This window comes from Phyllobates terribilis, unplaced genomic scaffold (genome assembly GCF_046119375.1).
Source record: "Phyllobates terribilis strain yellow unplaced genomic scaffold, ASM4611937v1 Scaffold_1__5_contigs__length_1240528914, whole genome shotgun sequence".
Lineage (NCBI taxonomy): Eukaryota > Metazoa > Chordata > Amphibia > Anura > Dendrobatidae > Phyllobates > Phyllobates terribilis.
The window spans coordinates 209,362,552-209,388,585 of NW_027362761.1; positions in this window are offsets into that span (position 1 = coordinate 209,362,552).

Below are 26,034 nucleotides of genomic sequence, written 5' to 3' on the forward strand. Positions count from 1 at the left end.
ATATGAAGAGACAGAAGGATTTGCGCAAGTCTATGTCCACAGATCTGTGGTTAGTTCTCCAAGATGTTAGGAACAACCTCCCTGTTGAGTTCCTTCAAAAACTGTGTGCAAGTGTGTATAGAAAAATTGATACTGTGATTCCAGTTTTAAGGCAAAGGGTGGTCACTAATGATGAGCGAGCGTGCTTGCCACTTGAGTGACATCGGGGTGCTCAGGTACTTATTGAGTATCGTGGGTGCTCAAGTGCCATCCTCGGGACCCTGAGCCAACATGGCTACAGCATTACCGTGTATGGCGGGCAATCCCCGCATGTTTAATGGCTGTCTAACAGCTGTGAAACATGCGAGGCGGAGACTCTGAGCATAGAGCTTGAGCACCTGTGTTACTCGATACGTGCCACTCGAGTGGCGAGCACGCTCGCTCATTACTAGTGGTCACATCTAATATTGATTTGATTTAGGTTCCACTTTGTTAACTGATAAAAAATATACTATTATTGAAGGCATTCTTACTTTGTAGGATTTTTTCCACACCTGCCTAAAACTTCTGCACAGCATTGTACATTAAGGGGGTATTCCCATCTCCAAGATCCTATCCCAATATGTAGTAGGTGTAAATTTTTAATAATAATAATAATAATAATAATATTGGCAAATACCTTCAATTAGAAATGTAGTATAGTTTTTTGGATTCAATATGTCTCCTTCCTCATGTGCAGGCAATACAGGACCTTCATGTAGATCTTTGCAGCTGTCACGCTCAGGCCAGTCCGTGCACTGCGTTCCGATCTTGGTCGGATTTATTCGGCTGTCTGACTGTGCCCAAAGGCGGGATGATTCCTTAACCGGTTCCCGACCGCCCACTGTAGATAAACGTCGGCGCTTGCTGGGCTCTGTGCAGCACCGACGTTTAAAAACGGTGGGTGGTCTCGCAGCGCTCAGGACCCCCAGGGTCCTGCAAGCGCTGCGATTCCGGTGCAGAGCGTTAGCTCTGACAGGGAACATCATCGGGACGTGATTGGATCAGGTCCCAGTGATGTTAACCCTTTGCTATGTTCTATATGCCGCGATCTATAGTGATCGCGGCATATAGAAGATAGAAGGAGGAGAGGGGGTCGTCTTACTTACCTCTCCGACGACCCCTGATAGCTTCCAGGACCTGGGGTTGCTATGGCAGCTGGAGGTCACATGACCGCCTCCAGATCTGCCATATATGGTGTCCTGCCTGGCTCAGCCTGCAGCTGAAGCCAGGCAGGAGACTATGACTGTGAAACAGTCAGCGAAGATCTCATGTAATGTAATACATGTCTATTACATTACATGAGATCAGTGATCAGAAAAATAAAAATTAATGTCCCATACAGGGACTAAGTAAAAATTCAAAAAAAGTAAAAAAAAGTTTTTAAACTGTAAAAAAAAAAATCACTAAATAAATAAAAATAAATAAATAAAATATTAAACCAATAAATCCGTATATTTTTACAAAACCAAAAAAAGTACACATATTTGGTATCGCCGCATCCGAAACAACCTGAGCTATAAAACTGTCACACTAATTAACTCCTTCTGTGCACACCGTAATAAAAATAAATAAAAAACGGAGCAAAAAAATATGCTTTTTCATCATATCGCCAAACAAAAAGTGGAAAAAATGCGATCAAAAAACAAAATAGAAATAAAAATGGTACTGCTGAAAACGTCATCTTGTTCCGCAAAAAAAAAGCCGCCATACTGCTCCATCGGCCGAAAAATAAAAAAGTTATAGCGCTCAGAATAAAGCAATGCAAAAAAAAACATTTTTTCTATAAAATTGTTTTATTGTGTAAAAGCGCCAAAACATAAAAAAAATACAGTAAGTGTAGTATCGCTGTAAACATACTGACCCGAAGAATAACGCTGCCTGATCACTTTTACCACACGCAGAACGGCATAAAAAAAAACCTTAAAAAACAATTCCTGAATTGTTTGTTTTTGTTAATTTTACCTCCCAAAAAACGGAATAGAAAGCGATCAAAAAATGTCACGTACCCAAAAATGGTACCAATAAAAATGTCAACTCGTCCCGCAAAAAACAAGCCGTCACATAACTCTGTCGGCCGAAATATGTAAAAATTATAGCTCTCAAAATATGGTGATGCAAAAACTAGATTTTGCAAAAAAAAAGCCCCTTTTAGTGTGTGACAGCTGTCAGTCATAAAAACCCGATATAAATCTGGTATCTCTGTAATCGCACCGACCCGAAGAATAAAGTAATCTAATCAGTTATATCACACTAGGAACGGCGTAAAAATTAAATAAAACCAATTCTTCACCTGCTACTGATTTGTTTATTATGTCTCCCAAAGATCGCAGTAAGGCTCTGCCCACATTTATCCTGCACTCTGCGCTGAGCGTTTACACCAGAGTTTCCGTGTAAATCTCTGAAATACATGATTCAGCCGGAACCCATGACGGAAGATTCCCTGTAATGAGGCAGATATAGGCCACTGTGGACGCCGTCTAGCCTGGGATCCCACGGTGTCATTTGTTTTAGGCGTGCATAAAAGTGCGGTTGGCCACAGTTTTGTGCACTTCTGAAAAAAAGGACACCGCTAAACAGAGGCCAGACGGAGTCCAGAGTAACTCTGCTGCCTCATTACAGTGAATGGATCCGGCAGGGGTTTCATCTGAATTACGTCACTTGGAAATTTAGATGGAAAACCCCGATGTAAGTGCTCAGCCTAGAGCGTCGGATAAATGTTACGTAAAATGTTCCCAATAAAAGCTTCAACTCAGTCCTCAAAAAAAGCTAGTCCCCACTCGGGTCCGTCATCTGTTAAAAATATAAGGGACTTCCAAGTTACTGGTACCAGAAAGGCTCTGGAAAAGCAAAATGGCCCTTGCCCCCCAAAAGAAATTCAGAAAATTTTGTGCTCCCAAATCCAAATGCCTATTCTACAATAATTTGTTCTCCAATTGTCAAATAGCACTCCGTCCCCCCCAGATCTCGCCTTATGGCTGAGCGGTACGATACAGCCACATATGGGGTATTGCCACTTTTAGAAGAAATTGTGTGACACATTTCGGCACCATTTTTACCCATTGCCCTGTGTGAAAATGTAAAATCTGAGGGTAAAACATTTTTTTGTGGTAAAAATATAATTATGCTTTTTTCACTGCCCAGTGGTATAAATTTAAAAATTAAAAAATACTCACTACTTCCCTAGATGAATTCCTTGAGAGGTGTAGTTTACAAAATGGGGTCAGTTGTGGGGGTTTCTGCTGTTTCGGCATGTCAGCGACTCTTCAAATGTGACATAGTGTCTGCTGCCTATCCCAGCCAACATAGCGCTCCTTTCTCTTCCGAACCCTGCCGTACACCAAAGCAGTGGTTTTCCCCCACATATGGGGTATCGGCGTACTCAGGAGAAATTGTACAACAAATTTCATGGTGCAATTTATCCTGTTACCCTTATGATAATGCAAAATTAGGGCTCCCCAAATGCGACATGGCGTCTGCTAATTATTCAAACAAATTTTACATTCAAAAAGTCAAATGGCGCTCCTTCCCTTTCAAACCCTGCCGTGCGCCCAAACAGTGGTTTGCCTCCACATATGGGGTATCGGCGTGTTCAGGAGAAATTGCACAACAAATTTCATGGTGCAATTTATCCTATTACTCTTATGATAATGCAAAATTAAGGGATGAAAAACGGTTTTGTGGGAAAAATGTGAAAATTTTATTTTTACAGCTCAATATTATAATCTTCTGTGAAGCACCTTGGGGTTCAAGGTGCTCACCACACATCTAGATAAGTTCCCTAAGGGGTCTAGTTTCCAAAATGGTGTCACTTGTGGGCGGTTTCCACTGTTTAGGCACATCAGGGGCTCCCCAAATGCAGCATGGCGTCCGCTAATTATTCAAACAAATTTTACATTCAAAAAGTCAAATGGCGCTCCTTCCCTTTCAAACGCTGCCATGCGCCCAAACAGTGGTTTGCCTCCACATATGGGGTATCAGCGTGTTCAGGAGAAATTGCACAACAAATTTCATGGTGCAATTTTTCCTATTACCCTTATGATAATGCAAAATTAAGGGATGAAAAACGTTTTTGTGGGAAAAATGTGAAAATTTTATTTTTACAGCTCAATATTATAAACTTCTGTGAAGCATCTAGATGTGTGGTGAGCACCTTGAACCCCAAGGTAAGTTCCCTAAGGGGTCTAGTTTCCAAAATGGTGTCACTTGTGGGGGGTTTCCACTGTTTAGGCACATCAGGGGCTCCCAAATGCAACATGGTGGTCCGCTAATTATTCAAACAAATTTTACATTCAAAAAGTCAAATGGCGCTCCTTCCCTTTCAAACCCTACCGTGCGCCCAAACAGTGGTTTGCCTCCACATATGGGGTATCAGCGTGTTCAGGAGAAATTGCACAACAAATTTCATGGTGCAATTTTTCCTATTACCCTTATGATAATGCAAAATTAAAGGATGAAAACGTTTTTTGTGGGAAAAATGTGAAAATTTTATTTTTACAGCTCAATATTATAAACTTCTATGAAGCACTTTGGGGTTCAAGGTGCTCAACACACATCTAGATAAGTTCCCTAAGGGGTCTAGTTTCCAAAATGGTGTCACTTGTGGGGGGTTTCCACTGTTTAGGCACATCAGGAGCTCTCCAAACGCAACATGGCGTCTGCTAATTATTCTGACAAATTTTACATTCAAAAAGTCTAATGGCGCTCTTTCCCTTCCGAACCCTGCAGTGCGCCCTAACAGTGGTTTTCCCTCACATATGGGGTATCAGCACGCTCAAGAGAAATTGCACAAAAAAATTTGGGGTCCATTTTTTCCTGTTACCCCTGTAAAAATAAAAAAAATTGGGTCTAAAGTAACATTTTTGTGAAAAAAGTTAAATGTTAATTTTTTTCTTCCACATTCCAAAAATTCCTGTGAAGCACCTGAAGGGTTAATAAAGTTCTTGAATGTGGTTTTGAGCACCTTGAGGGGTGCAGTTTTTAGAATGGTGTCACTTTTGGGTATTTTCTGTCATAAAGACCCCTCAAAGTGACTTCAAATATGATGTGGTCCCTAAAAAAATGTTTTTGTAAATTTTGTTGGAAAAATGAGAAATCGCTGGTCAACTTTTAACCCTTATAGCTCCCTAACAAAAAAAAATTTTGGTTCCAAAATTGTGCTGATGTAAAGTAGACATGTGGGAAATGTTATTTATTAACTATTTTGTGTGACATATCTCTCTGATTTAAGGGCATGAAAATTCAAAGTTTGAAAATTGCAAAATTTTCAAAATTTTCGCCAAATTTCCGCAATTTAACGCAAGTTATATCGAAGAAATTTTACCACTATCATGAAGTACAATATGTCATGAAAAAACATTCTCAGAATCAGGGGGATCCGTTGAAGTGTTCCAGAGTAATTACTTCATAAAGTGACAGTGGTCAGAATTGAAAAAATTGGCCCGGTCACGAAGGCAAAAACAGGCTCTGGCGCGAAGTGGTTAAAACAAAAGAACATTTTGTTATATAGCTATGTTTTACTCTGAAAGGCTGCTTTGTTTGGGTCTGTACAATCTTGCTAATACTATTCTTAAGGCCCCGTCACACATAACGAGATCGCTAGCGAGATCGTTATTACGTCACGGTTTTGGGATCGCTGGGGAGCTGTCAAACATGCAGAACTTACCAACGATTTCGGCCGCCCCAGCGATCTAACTAACGATCTCGTTGGTCGTTGGGGCGCTTTCACACAGCAGCTATTTCAACGATCCAAACCTTGATAGGGACTGTACTGTGTCACAAAGGCGTGCATAAAATCACTTTTCCGCGCCCCCTCATCTCCGATTGGTGGACGCTACTGCGTTCTGATTGGGCGGCCTTGGTTTAACATCGCTACTGCGTCTCCGGTCAGACAGGAACACTGGTGTGTGCATTGTTCCTGTACAGATGTATGGATGTCCATATGTCCATATATTTATATGAATATATATATAGGGATGTAAATGGCCATTTATGTGTATGCATATCTGTATGTTTGAGAGTATGTATGTGTATATATAATTATCTGTATACGTATGTGTATATGAGTGTGTGTGTATATATTTATGTACTTAAAAATATGTATGAGTACATGGATGAATCTGTTTACATACGAGTACACGAATGTATATGCGTGTATGTATGTGTGTATGTATGTATGTATGTATGTATCTGTATACGCATGTGTATACATATGTATATATATATATGGACTGCTTACTGCGGTGACTACTGCTACTACTGAAAGAATGAGAAACAAAGCTTTTGCATAGTAGAACACACAGCTTATTAGACACATCAGTACATAAATGTCCGTAGTGTAGAAACATGAGTAGTTGCCCACTATAGGTTCTGATGCTGCCAAGGAACAGCACCAGGACGGTTAAAATACTGGCAGTAGTTGTCGCGGCAGGTCTTCGCATCATGGGTGTTTCTGCCATGTCCCACTGGTTGAAGGCCTGCAATTGCAGGATCGTTTGCACGCCATTCACCGAGCTCCACTTCCCCATTGGCTAGGTCCACAGAGTCCACGAAGCCAGGCGGACAGTACATAATTGCATCACGTCGACGAAGAAAGTTGTGAAGCGTGCAACAGGCCAAAACAACAGAGTCTATTGATTTAAGCTTCATGTTAATTGGCGTGTGAAAAACTCTGAAGCGGTTGGCCAGGACATCGTGTCAGAAAATGTGCTGTGTGTGTGTGTGTGCACAAGACCCCTAAAATATCTGCCCATGCAAAAGCATATATATACAGATAGAAGCCAAGCCCTCTCTCCCTGAAGAGCAATGATAGCAGATAATTGGTAGATGTCCTATAAATGAATTAAAAATGAAAACTCATTTGAGACCCCAAACAATACCTACCCCGCTAAAGATGTCTGATTTCTCCAAAGTGGAGTCACAGCCGGAGAACGCTGTTGGGATCCGAAAAACAAGGACGCAGTAGCGACCACTAATCGGGGACGAGGGGCGCGGAAAAGTCCAATTTATGCACGCCTACGTGTCTCAGTTCTGAATCGCTAACGAGGTCATTGATAAGGTGTCAAATACAGCTATGCACACTGCCCAGCGGGAGCGCAACGACCCAGGAATGGTCCAGGAAACTTTGTAACGATCAGCGATCTCACAGCAGGGGCCTGATCGTTGCTACCTGTCAGACATAACGAGATCACTAGCGAGATCGCTATTGCATCACGAAAACCGTGATGTATCAACGATCTCGCTAGCGATCTCGTTGTGTGTGACGGGGCCTTTAGCCTTCCCCTGTCAGGTAATTCCTCAAAGGACTCTTTTGAGGTGAGACGAGAAATTATATGTGTGACGATAAACATTAATAATATCTGCAACAGTGGGAATTATATTTTTAAGGGAAGCCATTCACTGTTTCAGATATCTGTGTATATATCCCCATGTCATGATGGGCATCTTGAGAAATTTTAGAACCCTGGACAGATGAGGTCCAAATCTTGCTGTCAATGGTAAGCTTAGATATCCATTCCTTATAGTTCTGTAAAACAGGCAACTGATTTCAGCTTCAAAATCCCTATAGGAGAAGTTGACCTTTGAACTTGGTGAAGTAATGTTGGCACCTTGTGAGAAGACTGGTTTGTCTAGACTTAAACAGATAAAGACGTAAATACTTGTGTTTGTAAATTATTGAGTAATTAACTGTAGACACAGATGTAAAGATTTCTTCCCATCACATAAGTATTTACAATTGGATCATTTGGCAAATAACAACATATTTGTGAATATACTTTTTTACCACTGCATTAGTTTTTCCATGACACTTAGCCTGGGTCATAATAATTTCAACTTTCAGTGCCAGTTTTGATATGATCCTTATGATATTAATTAGCCTACTGTCTGTCAATTTACAAGTTTTTGGACCTTTGTGCAAAGTTTATTGAAGATCACCAGATAAGAGCTACTTGTTTCCATTTATTTATACATGTACAATAATAGAAGATGTATAAATCCCACGGCGAACAGAACTTCTGTTTAACCAATTCACCCACTGACTTCCAATGTCCCCCATGACTCAATGATCCTACTGAAGGCTCTCGTTGCTGCCATCTTGGTCCTCCTGTAAAGTGCAGCTTGTGTCAGTTTCACTATATAATGCAATGCAGTAGTGCACTATATAGAACAAGTGATCAAAGGATCGCAGGTTCAAATTCCCAAAGAGGAATTAAAAAGCAAAGTTAAAAATAAAAAAATTCTAAAAAAAAATTCAATCATCCCGTTCCCACCAAAAGTAATGCAATAACAAAATGAATGTACTTGGTATTACAGTGTTCATAACCATCTGATCTATCAAAACTAATTAACCCATATGGTAAGAACTGTAAAGAGAAATAATCCAAATTGCCATTTTTCAGTCCCAGAATATCTCTAAAAATGAAGTAAAACGTCATGTTATATATTGTATATTTTTTCAAATACAGTGGATTTTTTTTCTCTTGTTAGGAATTGGATGGCATCATTATCCTTACATTCACATACCATTCCTCTTCTATAAGGATATTCACAGAATACAATATACCTCACAACCTCCTTTGATATGCAGATACCAACATTTACATGAACCATTGATTGAACACAAAACAAAGAGCAAAAGTGGGAGAGGGGCAGATGTATTTGTTTCTGGTGAGCCCCTGCTGCCAGCCCTGCTCTAATAATAAAAGCAGACTTGTTTTGGCTGACAAAAAGGTCTCCATAAGAGTAAGATAAACCCATGGTGAATTCAGAATGTGACTTCATAACATTTACTGTACAAACATTACATAGGTGGAGCAATGGAAACAAGAATAACTGCAGACCTGATTTACTGCTTCTCATAGTTTAGTAGGTACAGATGCTTTCATTCACCTCTATCCGTGTTAGTGTTATGCACACGCCCGGGCTAAGCGGCGTGTGCGTGTGATTGTAGTGATTTCACTGGACCGTGCCGGAGAGTGAATGCCTGGAGGGGCGTGACTAAGTATTCACCCGATCCGACCAGGGTCGCACGACGGCATACGACGCCAGTGCACCAAGGAGGAACCGAGCAGAGGGACCAGGTGCTACTCCAGGACAGACCCCGGACACGGCTGTTGACCCACACAGGGGAATACAGGATCAGGCTGGTAGGCTGGCACACAGACTGGTGGGTATAGGCAGGCACGACTGGTATGCAGGCAGGCGGGTATGCAGGCAGGGGGGTAAAGGCAAGCACAGCTAGAGTGCAGACAGGGAGGCACTAGCAGGTAGGAACACAGGCGGGATAGGACCCAGTACACACCGGGACTCAGGAACAATACAGGCAGAGGGTTACAGGCAAGCACAGCTAGAGTGCAGACAAGGCTGAGCAGGGAGGACAGGGCTCTGTTCACACGGAACAGACAGGAAGGGAAAGACAGAGCCAGATACTCACACAGTACTTGCAGAGACAACAAGCAGGAGTTAGGTACGAGTTCAGACTCTGCAGAAAAAGGAAGGGAACGGACATAGAGGCAAAACAGGTAAAAGACAGGAGAGAGTTCAGACTGGAACTGAGTGTACGGAGGAGACCGACACTGCAGAGGGATACAGGAGCGGGTCTGGGAATACGGCCCCCAGAGAGGCGGAACGAACAGGCAAGGAGCGTGTTCAGACAGGACAGACCAGACACAGGAGCGGGTCTAGGAAATCGGCCACTAGAAGGCGAGAGGAACAGGCTAGGAGCGAGTTCAGACAGGACAGACAAGAGAGCACAGAAAGGACTCAGTTCAGACACGGGAGCTGATACCGCAAAACAGGAGACATACAGGACTCAGTTCAGACACGGGAGCTGATACCGCAAAGCAGGAGACATACAGGACACAGTTCAGACACGGGAGCTGATACCGCAAAGCAGGAGACATACAGGACTCAGTTCAGACACGGGAACTGATACAAAAGCAGGAGACAAGAGACGGGACCTGGCACCTACAGAGTGCAAGCACACACTGAAGGAAACACTATGCTCAGGCAGGGATAGAAGGGAGCTGCTGAGCTATATACCAAGTGACAGACAGCAATAGGCTGAGGACGCACAAGGGGTGTGACCCACAGCAGGTACAAAAGGCAGGAAGTGATCGGGCGCCGCCCTTAAGCAGCAGAAACAGACACAAACAGACAGCATGGAGGGAAGCCAGAGAGACATTCTGGACAGGAGATCAAGTGCGCCCTCTTGCACAGTGGGAGATGGACCACCATGCAAGGACGCCGCCAGGTATGTTACAGTACCTCCCCCCTTACGCCCCCTCTTCTTCAGGCCTGCCAGAATCTTCCGCAGGGAATTCGAGGGCCAGTCGTTCACTGGGTTGGAGGGGGACAGAGACTTAAGGGTAATCTCTGCTTCGAGGTACATCTTGTCAAGCTCACAGGAAGAAATAGACGGGTTATCAGGTACATAATGAGGAAAAGTCACTGTCTCTTTGTTATCTGGTGATATCCCGGAGGATTCAGGAAACAACTGGAGGTCCTCCGCCGGGTCAGAAGAGTGCAGAGGCTCAGAGAAAACAACTGCTTCAGAGTACACTAGGTCGGACTCACTGGAGGAAGCAGGCGAGGTATCGGGTACCGAGTATAGGAAAGTCTCTGTCCATTCACCACCAGGTGGCACCCCGAAGGGTTCTGGAGACAGCTGGCGGACCTCCGCCTGGTCAGAGGGGTGTAGAGACTCACGGGTAACCTCTGCTTCAGAGTACACTAGGTCGGACTCACTGGAGGAAGCAGGCGAGGTATCGGGTACCGAGTATAGGAAAGTCTCTGTCCATTCACCACCAGGTGGCACCCCGAAGGGTTCTGGAGACAGCTGGCGGTCCTCCGCCTGGTCAGAGGGGTGTAGAGACTCATGGGTAACCTCTGCTTCAGAGTACACTAGGTCGGACTCACTGGACGAAGCAAGCGAGGTATCAGATCCAGGATATAGGAAAGTCTCTGTCCATTCACCACCAGGTGGCACCCCGAAGGATTCTGAACACAACTGGAGGTCCTCCGCCTGGTCGGAGGGGTGTAGAGACTCAGGAGTAACCTCTGCTTCGGAGTACACTAAGTTGGACTCACTGGACGAAGCGAGCGAGGTATCAGGTACAGAGTATAGGAGAGTCTCTGTCCTTTCGCTACCAGGTAGCACCCCGAAGGGTTCAGGAGACAACTGGAGATCCTCCGCCTGGTCGGAGGGGTGTAGAGACTCGGAGGTAACTACCACTTTGGGGTACCCATTGTCAGGCTCACAGGACGAAGCGGACAAAGTATTGAGTACCGGGTGTAGAGAAGTCTCTCTCCACTTGTCATCGAGTGGTATCCCGGAGGGTTCAGGAGGCAACAGGGGATCCTCCGCCAGGTAGTAGAGGTGCACAGACTCTGAGGTAACCACAGCTTTGGAGCATCCTTGGACATGCACACCGGTTAAAGAGAAAGAAGCATCTGATGCCGGGTGCAGGAAGTTCTCCTGTGTGGAGTCTGGATGGGCAGAAGTCTCTTCGGCCAGGAGAACTGGTGCACTACCCACGCACATTACCCATTGGGGTTTCTCCGGGATACAGGGAGAAGAAGCTTCAGTAGGGACTTCAAGGTTGGGGTCAGGAGGTCTCAGGGAGGACAGACCCTGGCGTGACGGCTTGCCTCTAAGTCTAGCACGTCTGGACTGCCTCTTGAGGTTGAGAGAAGTATTCCGGAAAGCGTAGTCACCCTGTGAGGATTCTGGGTGGGCAGTAGTCTCATTGGGCTGGAGGACTATTGCGCTACCCACACACATTACCCGTCGGGGCTGCTCCGGGATATTGGGAAGTGAAGCTTCAGCAGGGGCTTCAGAGTTAGGGTCCTCGAAGACCATACGAAAGGCCACCAGGAAGGCCTGCAGGTCAAGGATGACAGGATCCCATGCTTCCCATAGGGGGGTGACCCATTTCAAGGCATCACCCGCTAGGTAGTCAATCATAAAGGCCACTTTAGCCCAATCGGAAGGAAAATAGAGAGGGTAGGCCTTAAAGTGTAGCATGCATTGCTCCACAAATGCACGACACTGTCTTGGATCCCCATAGTAACGTGGCGGATCCGCAGGAACGAGGGCTGATAGATCCATCTGGACGGGTGCGTAATTCGCCTGGAACTCAGCTAAAGGGGGGAAAAAAATTTATTTATTTATTTTAATGCATGTATTCGCTGGAAAAACTTCTCAAAGAGCGAAGGCTGTGGGGCTCAACGGGAACCATGGCCTGAGCATGCTGTTATGCACACGCCCGGGCTAAGCGGCGTGTGCGTGTGATTGTAGTGATTCCACTGGACCGTGCCGGAGAGTGAATGCCTGGAGGGGCGTGACTAAGTATTCACCCGATCCGACCAGGGTCGCACGACGGCATACGACGCCAGTGCACCAAGGAGGAACCGAGCAGAGGGACCAGGTGCTACTCCAGGACAGACCCCGGACACGGCTGTTGACCCACACAGGGGAATACAGGATCAGGCTGGTAGGCTGGCACACAGACTGGTGGGTATAGGCAGGCACGACTGGTATGCAGGCAGGCGGGTATGCAGGCAGGGGGGTAAAGGCAAGCACAGCTAGAGTGCAGACAGGGAGGCACTAGCAGGTAGGAACACAGGCGGGATAGGACCCAGTACACACCGGGACTCAGGAACAATACAGGCAGAGGGTTACAGGCAAGCACAGCTAGAGTGCAGACAAGGCTGAGCAGGGAGGACAGGGCTCTGTTCACACGGAACAGACAGGAAGGGAAAGACAGAGCCAGATACTCACACAGTACTTGCAGAGACAACAAGCAGGAGTTAGGTACGAGTTCAGACTCTGCAGAAAAAGGAAGGGAACGGACATAGAGGCAAAACAGGTAAAAGACAGGAGAGAGTTCAGACTGGAACTGAGTGTACGGAGGAGACCGACACTGCAGAGGGATACAGGAGCGGGTCTGGGAATACGGCCCCCAGAGAGGCGGAACGAACAGGCAAGGAGCGTGTTCAGACAGGACAGACCAGACACAGGAGCGGGTCTAGGAAATCGGCCACTAGAAGGCGAGAGGAACAGGCTAGGAGCGAGTTCAGACAGGACAGACAAGAGAGCACAGAAAGGACTCAGTTCAGACACGGGAGCTGATACCGCAAAACAGGAGACATACAGGACTCAGTTCAGACACGGGAGCTGATACCGCAAAGCAGGAGACATACAGGACACAGTTCAGACACGGGAGCTGATACCGCAAAGCAGGAGACATACAGGACTCAGTTCAGACACGGGAACTGATACAAAAGCAGGAGACAAGAGACGGGACCTGGCACCTACAGAGTGCAAGCACACACTGAAGGAAACACTATGCTCAGGCAGGGATAGAAGGGAGCTGCTGAGCTATATACCAAGTGACAGACAGCAATAGGCTGAGGACGCACAAGGGGTGTGACCCACAGCAGGTACAAAAGGCAGGAAGTGATCGGGCGCCGCCCTTAAGCAGCAGAAACAGACACAAACAGACAGCATGGAGGGAAGCCAGAGAGACATTCTGGACAGGAGATCAAGTGCGCCCTCTTGCACAGTGGGAGATGGACCACCATGCAAGGACGCCGCCAGGTATGTTACAGTTAGCCATAGCCTTTTATTACAACTATAATTATGGACTTGTTAATGGAGTTTTCTGTTACATTTATATTGATCACCTTTTGTTACCAATATACGTTGGATGGTGGTCTGACACCCGGCACACTGAGACTCCATACTCTTAGTGGCCACTGTTGGGTACGGCAGATTTGCTCCTATTCTTTTCACTTGGGTGTCCTATCCTGCTCAGTATGCTGTTTATATCCACCAGAGGTGATAACAGCCAATCTGCTAGAGTGCCAGATTTTGGACCCCCACCGGACTCGTATTCATCACCTGTCCTAAGGATATCAAGGTTATCAGCATGAAAGTACTGGAAAGCCCCTCAAGCATGGTCAATCTGTATTAACCCATGCATACGTGCAGAATTTCTAGCCCCAAATGTAAGTAGTAAATGTAGCTAGTGCCACCACCATCTGGGATGTTTGTACAAACAATACAACCTAAGACCATCCACAATGAGTGTAATGTGCATAGGCAGTTTTATTGTTTGTAGTCTACACTTCTGAAGGCTATCCTATGTAAGATTTACATAAAGCTATAGAAGCTATTTAATAGGACCTATAAAACAGTCACCTCAGGAGCAGGTCAGACCAGCAAACAGTAGTTGGCTTCAAGAAAGGCAAGATGACTGCTTACAACAACATATTTTTACTTGAACCACGTGACAAGGACAAAGACCGGCTCCCTTGTTATACTGTATACAGCTATGTGTAATTCTGAAACGCTGCTGTGTTTGGGTCGGTACAATCTTCCCAAGAAATATTCTTGGGCCTCGCCCTGCCAGGTACCTCAGAGGAGGGCTCTTTTGAGAAGATAAATTACATTTATGTTGATAAACTGCAACAGTGGGAATTATATTTTCCATGGAGAAGCATTCCCATTCTCGGATATCTGTGTATATATGCGCATGTCATGATGGGCGTCTGGAAACATTTTAGAACACAGGTCAGATCAGCTTGGATTTATGTTCTCCATTCCCTATAGTTCTGTAAAACAGGCAACTATTTTCAGCTTTAAAATGCTCCAAGATCCCTGTATGAGAAGTTGACCTTTGAACTTGATGAGGTCACCTTGGTACCTTCTTAAAAGACTGGTTTGTCTAGACTTAAGCAGATAAAGACGTAAATACTTGTGTTGTTAAATTATTAACTAATTAAGTGTAGACCAGATGTAAAGATTTCCTCCCGTCACATATGTATTTACATTGGATCATTTGGCCAACAACAACATATAGGTGAAGATATATTTCTACCATTGGAGTGGGTTTTCCATGAAACTCACCCCCCACGCTGTTCAAAAATAAAGAAATAAAAAAATAGACATATTTGGCATCGTTGTGTTCATAAATTTCCGATCTAACAAGATATAAAATGATTTAAATTGCACATTAAACACCAAAAATGAATACAAAATCAAAACTCCAGAATTGCTGGTTTTCATGGCCATTCTCCAACACCCCTCCCAGAAAATACAATAAAAATCAATCAAAATGGCATTGTTGTGTCCATTAATGTCTGATTTATCAAGATCTAAAATTATTTAAACTGCACATTAACCCCTTTCTGGCCCAGGGCGTATTAGTACGTATCTGTGCCCTGGGCCTTATGGGCCTGATACGTATTAATACGCCCTGGCGATTTCGCCCACACACAAGCGGTGCGGCGAGATCGCCGCCGGGTGTCAACTGATTGTTACAGCTGACACCCGGTGCTATGTGCAGGGAGAAGTCCCGCATCGCTCCCGGCACATTAACCCCCACAATGCTGCGATCGAAATCGATCGCTGCATTCCGGTGGCAAGAGGAGGTAAGCGCTATACTTACCTTCTCTGCCAGCGTCCAGCGGCGTCTGAGTCCGGTCCCGGATGTTGCCATGGTGACCCGACGTCATCATGACAACATCCGGGACACCAGGAGGCAGGAAGTTGCTTTGGTCATGCGCAGTGCACGACCAAAGCAAATTCTCCCTGTGCAGAGCTGACAGGCTGCATGGCATAGGGAGCTGCTGCTCTCTATGCCATGCAGCCGATCAGGCTGCAAAAAGTGAAAGTCCCATAGTGGGACAATGTGAACAAGTAATAAAAATGTCAGAAAGTGAAAAAAAAAAAAAAAAAATTGTAAAAATATAAAAAAAAGAAAAAAAAAATATATATATTGTACCCATAAATAAATAATCTTCTGAAAAAAAAAAATAAACAAATAAAAGTACACATATTTGGTATCGCTGCGTCCGGAACGACCTGACCTATAAAACTGTCCTGCTAGTTAACCCCTTTAGTGAACACAATAAAAAAAATAAATAAAAAACAAAAAATAAAACTATGTTTTATCATCATACTGCCAAACAAAAAATGCAATAAAACGCGATCAAAAAGACGAATGTAAATAAAAATGGTACCACTGAAAACGCCATCTTGTCCTGCAAAAAACAAGCCGCCAAGTAGCTACAACGGCCGAAAAATAAAAAAGTTATAGCTCTCAGAACAAAGCGATGCAAAAACAATTCTTTTTTCTATAAAATAGTTTTTATTGTGTAAAAGCGCCAAAATATAAAAAAAAAATATAAATGTAGTACCGCTATAAACGTACTGACCCAAAGAATAAAGATACCTTATCAATTTTACCACACGCAGAACGGCATAAAAAACCCCTCAAAAAAACAATTCCTGAATTGTTTATTCTGCCTTCTAAAAATCAGAATAGAAAGCGATCAAAAAATGTCACGTGCCCGAAAATGGTACCAATAAAAACATCAACTTGTCCCGTAAAAAACAAGCTGCAACATGACTCTGTTGGCCGAAATATGTAAAAATTATAGCTTTCAAAATATGGCGATGTAAAAACTAGTCTGCAAAAAAATGCGTCTTTTAGTGTGTGACAGCTGTCAATCATAAAAAACCTCTATAAATCTAATATAAGGCGACATGGCATCCGCTCTCGATTCCAGCCAATTTTGCGTTCAAAAAGTCACACAGTTCTCCTTCCCTTCTGAACTCTGCCGTGCGCCCAAACACTGTATTTTCCCCACATATGGGGTATTGGCGTACTCAGGAAAAATTGCACAACAGTTTTTGGTGTCCATTTTCTCCTCTTACCCTTGTGAAAATAAAAAAATTGGGGCTAAAAACGGCTTCATGTTATAAACTTCTGTGAAGCACCTGGGGGTTCAAGATGCTCACCACACATCTAGATATGTTCCCTGAGGGGTCTAGTTTCCAAAATGGTGTCACTTGTGGGGGGTTTCTACTGTATAGGCACATCAGGGGCTCTCCAAACGCAACATGGCGTCCGTTAATTATTCAAGCAAATTTTACATTCAAAAAGTAAAATGGCGCTCCTTCCCTACCAAACCCTGCCGTGCGCCCAAACAGTGGTTTTCCCCCACATATGGGTATCGGCTTACTCAGGAGAGATTGCACAACAAGTTGCATGGTGCAATTTCTCCTGTTACCCTTATGAAAATGCAAAACTGGGGGCTGAAAAACATTTTTGTGGGAAAAATGTGAAAATTTTATTTTCACGGCTCCATGTTATAAATTTCTGTGAAGCACTTGGGGGTTCAAGATGCTCACCACACATCTAGATAAGTTCCCTGAGGGGTCTAGTTTCCAAAATGGTGTCACTTGTGGTTTTTTTTCACTGTTTAGGCACATCAGGGGCTCTCCAAACGCAACATGGTGTCCGATAATTATTCAAACAAATTTTACATTCAAAAAGTCAAATGGCGCTCCTTCCCTTCCGAACCCTGCCGTGCGCCCAAACAGTGGTTTTCCCCCACATATGGGGTATCGGCTTACTCAGGAGAGATTGCACAACAAGTTGCATGGTGCAATTTCTCCTGTTACCCTTATGAAAATGCAAAACTGGGGGCTGAAAAACATTTTTGTGGGAAAAATGTGAAAATTTTATTTTCACGGCTCCATGTTATAAACTTCTGTGAAGCACCTGGGCGTTCAAGATGCTCACCACACATCTAGATAAGTTCCCTAAGGGGTCTAGTTTCCAAAATGGTGTCACTTGTGGGGGGTTACCACTGTTTAGGCACATCAGGGGCTCCCCAAACGCCACATGGCGTCCTCTAATTATTCAAGCAAATTTTACATTCAAAAAGTCAAATGGCGCTCCTTCCCTTCCGAGCCCTGCTGTGCGCCCAAACAGTGTTTTTCCCTCACAAAATGTTGAAAATTGCGAAATTTTCTAAATTTTCACCAAATTTCAGATTTTTTCACAAATACACGCAGGTGATATCGAAGAAATTTTACCACAATCATGAAGTGCAAGAGTGGCATATCCAGTGGTAGCGTAGCGTAGTTACCCATCATACGAAGGTGACCTTGTTGTGGTTGATGGGCACACATAAATTGGCTAAATTATACGCAAAAAACCTTCATTTTGTAAAGTGACATCAGTCTAGATATAATATTTCTTATATATTCATGTATGGAGTGCCGAAGATCTCTTTTCAATTTAGATTACTTTTTTCTTCAGAGCACCCGAATAGACCAGTGAGTGACCCCTCTTTTTTCTATTAATCATTTTTGGGATCCCGCTCCTGGGACATTGCAGCAGGTACATGTTCACACTATTTGAAATTTGACAGCCTTTTTTCTGACCATGCGTCCCTCCCACTAATTCCTTCTATTCATTCACAGGTGGTTTTAACTAGCTCTACCAGCCCATACATTGTAGGTTTAAAGCCCAAGCAGAGACATATTGTCCATACAGGCTTACAGCCCAAGAGTGGCATATCCAGTGGTAGCGTAGCATAGTTATCCATCATACGAAGGTGACCTTGTCGTGGTTGATGGGCACACATAAATTGGCCAAATTATGTGCCAAAAACCTTCATTTTGTAAAGTGACATCAGTCTAGATATACTATTTCTTATATATTCATGTATGGAGTGCCGAAGTTCTCTTTGCAATGAAGTACAATATGTCACGAAAAAACAATCTCAGAATCAAGGGGATCCGTTGAAGCGTTCCAGAGTAATTACCTCATAAAGTGACGGTGGTCAGAATTGTAAAAATTGGCCTGGTCATTAACGTGCAAACCACCCTTGGGGGGTAAAGGGGTTAGATACCAAAAATGAATAAAAAATCAAAACTCCAGAATTGCTGTTTTTCATAGCCATTGTCCAACACCCCATACACAAAATGCAATAAAAATCAATCAAAATGTAATGATATCAAATGAAAACATTAGCTGAGCTCACAAAAAAACAAGCCCTCATACAGCTCCATAGATAGAAAATGGCAATATAAGCATTTTTTTACCACTAAAATATAAACAAAAACCTCCTAAGCTTCGGCCTGGTCGTACAGACCTGAAGAATCACATTGTCAAGTCATTTTTACCAGAAAAAAACAAAACAATGGGTGGAATTGCTTTCTTTTCACCATGTCACATCTCTTTGACATGCAAGCTCAGCTATTAAATCATAGAACTGTACAATGTCTGACTGGGGTGTCGGGCCCACAGGAGTAATTAACTCTGGGGCCCACTCTACAGCAATATGCAAATACCTGTTAGCCGTTATCCTTGTTATAGTGGAGCGACGACTGTAAAACACAGGTTGCTCCTGCACATCTACTGTGCGCCACCATAACTGGGATGTACAATTACGGTAGTTTGCATTTAAGGGCTTCTTTGGTTAAAACAAGTTATCACCGATCCATGGGCTCCACAGGATAGGTGGTAACTTATTGATCGTTTGGGTCCGACATTTGGAAACTGCACCGATCGGAAGAATGGGGAAGTTTTATCTCCGACAGGACACTTTTACACCCTTTTTAAAATGCAGCGGCAGGTGGGATGTCTGACCCCAGCTCCTTTCATTCTCTTTGGGGTTTCCAGAAAAAAACAAGAACAGCGCTCGCAACCACTGAGGAAATGAATGGACCAGTGGTCAAATCGTACATGCCTCTCTAGTCTAATGGGGATAAAAGCTCCACATTCTGCCGATTGGGTCCCAGCAGTCAGACCCCCACCAATCAAGTTACCACTTATCTTGTGGAGAGGTGATTACTTGTTTTCACCGAAGAACCCCTGTAAGTGCATCTTGTTCCAAGTATTTAATCACTAATGGAAATAAAGAATCTTCTCCTAATAAATATCAGAGAGAACAAATGACCACCATACACAACACAATCCACTATACCAGCACCAATAATACTACATACAAGAGAGAAACACCACCACACCATGACCAGATCACACCTAAACAGGAAAAAAACAAGGTTACAGTGGGCTAAGGAAAAGCAAACGTGGACTGTGGATGACTGGATGAAAGTCATATTTAGTGATGAATCGCAAATCTGCATTGGGCAAGGTGATGATGCTGGAACTTTTGTTTGATGCCGTTCCAATGAGATTTATAAAGATGACTGCATGAAGAGAGCATGCAAATTTCCACAGTCATTGATGATATGGGGCTGCATGTCAGGTAAAGGCACTGGGGAGACGGCTGTCATTACTGTCAATAAATGACGGCTGTCATTACTGTTAAACTTAAACTGTCAATAAATGCCCAAGTTTACATTGATATTTTGGACAGTTTTCTTATCCCATCAATTGAAAGGATGTTTGGGGATGATGACATCATTTTTCAAGATGATAATGCATCCTGCCATAGAGCAAAAACTGTGAAAACATTCCTTGAAAGAAGACATATAAGGTCAATGTCATGGCCTGCAAATAGTCCGGATCTCAATCCAATTGAAAATCTTTGGTGGAAGTTGAATAAAATGGTCCATAACAAGGCTCCAACCTGCAAAGCTGATCTGGCAACAGCAATCAGAGAAAGTTGGAGCCAGATTGATGAAGAGTACTGTTTGTCACTCATTAAGTCCATGCCTCAGAGACTGCAAGCTGTTATTAAAGCCAGAGGTGGTTCAACAAAATAATAGTGATGTATTGGAGTGTTCTTTTGTGTGTTTGTTTTCATGATACCATATTTTTTTCCTCTGCTTGGTCTGAAAAAAATTACCCTTACTGAGTACCACATTTTTTATCTTGATTTCTTTTAGTGTTTCTTAAAGCCCTAAAGTTGCCATTTGAAATGACTTTAGTTTTGTGCCACGTCTGTGATCTGCTTTTTTTCAACAACATTAAACAACTGAATGAACATCCTCTGAGCCCGGTGATTCCATAATTTTTTCCAGGGTCTGTATTACCACCACATAGCAACCGAATAATACCACATACAAGGGAGAAAAACCGCGACCAGACCACATATTACCACCACATAGTGATCGAATAATACCACATACTGTACAAGAGAGAAATACCGCCACACCGTGACCATACCATATATTACCAGCATATAGCGACCAAATAATTCCACAAATAAGGGAAAAATACTGCCACACCATGACCAGACCACATAGTGAATGAATAATACCACATACTGTACAAGGGAGAAATACTGCCACACCGTGACCAGACCAGATATTACCAGCAAATAGCAACCAAATAATTCCACATACAAGGGATAAATACCACCACACCATGACCGGACCACATATTGGGGCATAGTGACCGAATATTACAATACTGATCACTATTAAAAACCACAATACTAACAACACTGATATTACCAATGGTTACATTATACACAGGAGCTCTGTACTTAGTGTCAGTGTACAGGTAATACAGTGATTACTTCTGAAATTATACACAGGAGCTCTGTATATAATGTTAGTGTACAGGTAATACAGGGATCACCAGTGAAAATATACACAGGAGCTCAGTATATAGTGTCAGTGTACAGGTAATACAGTGATCACCACTGACATTATACACAGGAGCTCTGTGTATAGTGTCAGTGTACAGGTAATACAGGGATCACTGGTGACATTATGCACCGGAGCTCTGTATATAGTGTAAGTGAACAGGTAACACACTGACTCACCAGTGATGTCTCTAGTTGAAGTCCTTCATCTTCGCTTTTCTTCTTCATCTGGCACAGACCGCCATCACTTCTTCCAGCCAGGACTCGTCTGCAGAAAATAACACAGTTATCTAGAGCACCACTTTCAGAGCACATTCCCCAATTTTTCCCTGACTTATACACCAGTTGAAGAAAAAAGACATGTCTCAGGTCCCTGGCCCCCATGTCTTAAGTCCCTGGCGCCCATGTCCATGGCCCCATGTCTCAGGTCCCTGGCCCCCATGTCCATGGCCCCTATATCTCTGGTCCCTGGCCCCATGTCTCAGGTCCCTGGCCCCCATTTCTCAGGTCACTGGCCCCCATGTCTCAGGTGCCTGGCCCCCATATCTCAGGTGCCTGGCCCCCATGTCTCAGGTCCCTGGCCCCCATGTCCTTGGCCCCCATGTCCCTGGTCCTGGCCGCATCCACAAATTTTTTTTATTTTTATTTTAAAAATCTTACCTGCCTGCACTCCCGGCGTCTTGCAGCGTCCTCTGGCGCAGACGAGATAAATATGGCGCAGATCTGGCGTGGACGAGATAAAATGGCCGCCGACCTATGAGAGGCCGACGGCTGACATCACGGTCAGTGCACTCGTCGAGGTCACTGTTATGCGCCGCCTGCAAAGGGCGCACTGACGTCAGCAGCCAGCCTCTGTTAGGTCAGCTGTCATGTTAACTACTGCGGTGCAGACTTTCTGCAGCATAATATATTTCAACTGAATGTGCTCGGATGCACATTCAATTAAAACCAGCGGGTCCCCTCTACGTCCTGCTCGGGGGCCCACCGAGGACCCGGGCCCACCAGAGAATTCTCCGGTGTCCCAGTGCCCCAGTCCGACCCTGGAAGTGTATATTATAAGCCCTGACCTGAACATTTTTATGTGGATGGAGCAATGGTATTTTAAAGATGATGAGAGAAAATTGCATTGCCTTGTTCATACTATACATATATTTAGGAAATACTTTATTCTGCAACTTTTTCTGTTTTCCAGTACATCATATGATAAAATGAATGGTGTCATTCGAAACCACAACTCGTTTCACAAAAAAAACAAGCCATCATATGATTATGTCAACAGAAAAATAACAATGTTATGACTCTTTGAAGAAGCGGAAAAAAAATGAAAAAATAAAATCGCACGTTTAGGAAAGGGTTAGAAACTTTCTGTTCTCCCTATTTACTTGTGCCGACATTGTCATATTTTGTGCTTTCTCATGGTGGCAAGGTGATGTTTTGTAGCTTGAAACAGGTTAATTCAGCAGCTGTAAATTAATGTAAGAATGTTAGCAAAATATTTCATATAGTTGGGTGATTTTTTAAAGCAGAAAAACATTAGAAATGATGTCTACATTCTATGATATTATATAGGTGTAACAAGGCCCTCTTAGGAAATGAGGATCTTATCGGAGTGTGTACACACTATGGCTTACTATATCCTGTGGTATATCCTGTTAGAAAGTCATTATCATCCTTTAGTTACACCAGTTTGTGTAGGACACAGGATGCATATACAATCTCTTGGACAAACGTGCCATTTGTTTGTAGACATTTCAAATGTTTGTAACCCAAGAATTCTTTGTGCAACTGAGACTTGATCAGGCTTCTTCTTGAGATAAGAAAACTTGTGACAAAACACTTGATAGAGAACTGAATCCTCATCTCATAGGCATACATTAGGCTGTTGAGTTTGGGGCCCCATACACAATAGATAGTTGTTAGTTTGACCGATCTTTTGGATGACACCTATATCTCCCGACTCCTCCATATCTACAGTACGCAGGTGAACAGAATGCAACATCAGAGACACACGTAGAACAACAATCTATTTCTTTTATTTAACAAGCTAATATTAATTATGGTGATTATGAAGCATGGGTAATACAGTAACAGTATTCACAAAGTTTGGCAATAGAATAAACAGAAATTCACATAAAAGAATAAACTTTAAGAACATACTAGAATTCAGGGGCTGGCAGTCAAAGATGATTTGCCAGAGAAAAGGGACTAAATTTTCAGTGACTATACCGGGCAAAGGGCAGTCCTTGAAAACCTGGACATTACTCTGATCCTGTCACAAATCGATGTCCGGTCCCCCTACTGACATCTATCCACTCTCGCTGTGCCTCTCTGACATCTGCTGGTCCCTATCTGACTATGGGTCTCCCCTCTGCTTGCGCCCAGTATATGTCCCTGCCAGAGGTAGCGGCCTGTCTCACGCATCCTCTCTGGTTGCCAGCCCGAGCATGAATTCCCGATCTGGCGCCTCTAGCACTTCTGCAACGTCCTGCCGCTGATGCGCACATCCGAGAACCGTGCCGTCGTAGCCTGCTTCCGTCCTGCTGACCGGTGTCACTTGGGTGAGGAACCTTGACCAGCGTCACTTGGGTCTTCGGGCTTGACCGTCGACGTCTGGGCTGGGCTGGGAACCTTGACTGGCGTTGCTCGGGTCTTCTGCTCCTGAGAGTTGCTCCTTCCGTCTCTCTTCTTGGTGCCAAAATCTCCTCAGAAGTTGCGCGCGCCTTTTGTTTCCTGAGCTGATCTCTCTGATGTCACTTTACCCGGAGTCCTAATTAACCCCTTCCCGACGTGCCCCGTACATGTACTGCACTGCGGGAGCTACGTTCCTGCAAAGAGCAGTATATGTATGGCGCAGTGATCGCGCGAGCTCACGCGGGCTCACAAAGAGCTGACACCCCGCAGCAATGCCCACGATCTGTGCTAGCAAGAGGTAGTCGTCGGAAATGGTTTTCACTTCACAGGTGTGCTCTGTCAGGATTAATAAGTGGGATTTCTTGCCTTATAAATGGGGTTGGGACCATCAGTTGTGTTGTGCAGAAGTCAGGTGGATACACAGCTGATAGTCCTACTGAATAGACTGTTAGAATTTGTATTATGGCAAGAAAAAAGCAGCTAAGTAAAGAAAAACGAGTGGCCATCATTACTTTAAGAAATGAAGGTCAGTCGGTCCGAAAAATTGGGAAAACTTTGAAAGTGTCCCCAAGTGCAGTTGCAAAAACCATCAAGCGCTACAAAGAAACTGGCTCACATGAGGACCGCCCCAGGAAAGGAAGACCTAGAGTCACCTCTGCTTCTGAGGATAAGTTTATCCGAGTCACCAGCCTCAGAAATCGCAGGTTAACAGCAGCTCAGATTAGAGACCAGGTCAATGCCACACAGAGTTCTAGCAGCAGACATCTCTTCAACAACTGTTCAGAGGAGACTTTGTGCAGCAGGCCTTCATGGTAAAATAGCTGCTAGGAAACCACTGCTAAGGACAGGCAACAAGCAGAAGAGACTTGTTTGGGCTAAAGAACACAAGGAATGGACATTAGACCAGTGGAAATCTGTGCTTTGGTCTGATGAGTCCAAATTTGAGATCTTTGGTTCCAACCACCATGTCTTTGTGCGACGCAGAAAAGGTGAATGGATGGACTCTACATGCCTGGTTCCCACCGTGAAGCATGGAGGAGGAGGTGTGATGGTGTGGGGGTGCTTTGCTGGTGACACTGTTGGGGATTTATTCAAAATTGTAGGCATACTGAACCAGCATGGCTACCACAGCATCTTGCAGCGGCATGCTATTCCATCCGGTTTGCGTTTAGTTGGACCATCATTTATTTTTCAACAGGAAAATGACCCCAAACACACCTCCAGGCTGTGTAAGGGCTATTTGACCAAGAAGGAGAGTGATGAAGTGCTACACCAGATGACCTGGCCTCCAGTGTCACCAGACCTGAAAGCAATCGAGATGGTTAGGGGTGAGCTGGACCGCAGAGTGAAGGCAAAAGGGCCAACAAGTGCTAAGCATCTCTGGGAACTCCTTCAAGATTGTTGGAAGACAATTTCCGGTGACTACCTCTTGAAGCTCATCAAAAGAATGCCAAGAGTGTGCAAAGCAGTCATCAAAGCAAAAGGTGGCTACTTTAAAGAACCTAGAATATAAGACATATTTTCAGTTGTTTCACACTTTTTTGTTAAGTATATAATTCCACATGTGTTAATTCATAGTTTTGATGCCTTCAGTGTGAATGTACAATTTTCATAGTCAAGAAAATACAGAAAAATCTTTAAATGAGAAGGTGTGTCCAAACTTTTGGTCTGTACTGTAAGTGCTCAGCGTAGAGCGCAGGATAAATGTGATCCAAAATGTTATGTAAAATGTTCCCAATAAAAGCTTCAACTCAATACACAAAAAAGCAAGTCCTCACTCAGCTCCGTCACCTGTTAACAAAAATATAGGGGGCTTCCACGTTACTGGTAGGACAAAGGCTCTGAAAAAAAGCGAAATAGCTCCTCGCCCTCCAAAAGAAATCCAGCAAATTCTGCACTCCCAAATCCAAATGTCCCCCTCCCTTCTGAGCTCCAGTGTGTGTCTAAACTGCAGTTAGCGTCCACATGTTTGGCATCCCTGTAGCGATGAGAGCCTGCCTAATTTACGGTGCATGTCTCCAGAAG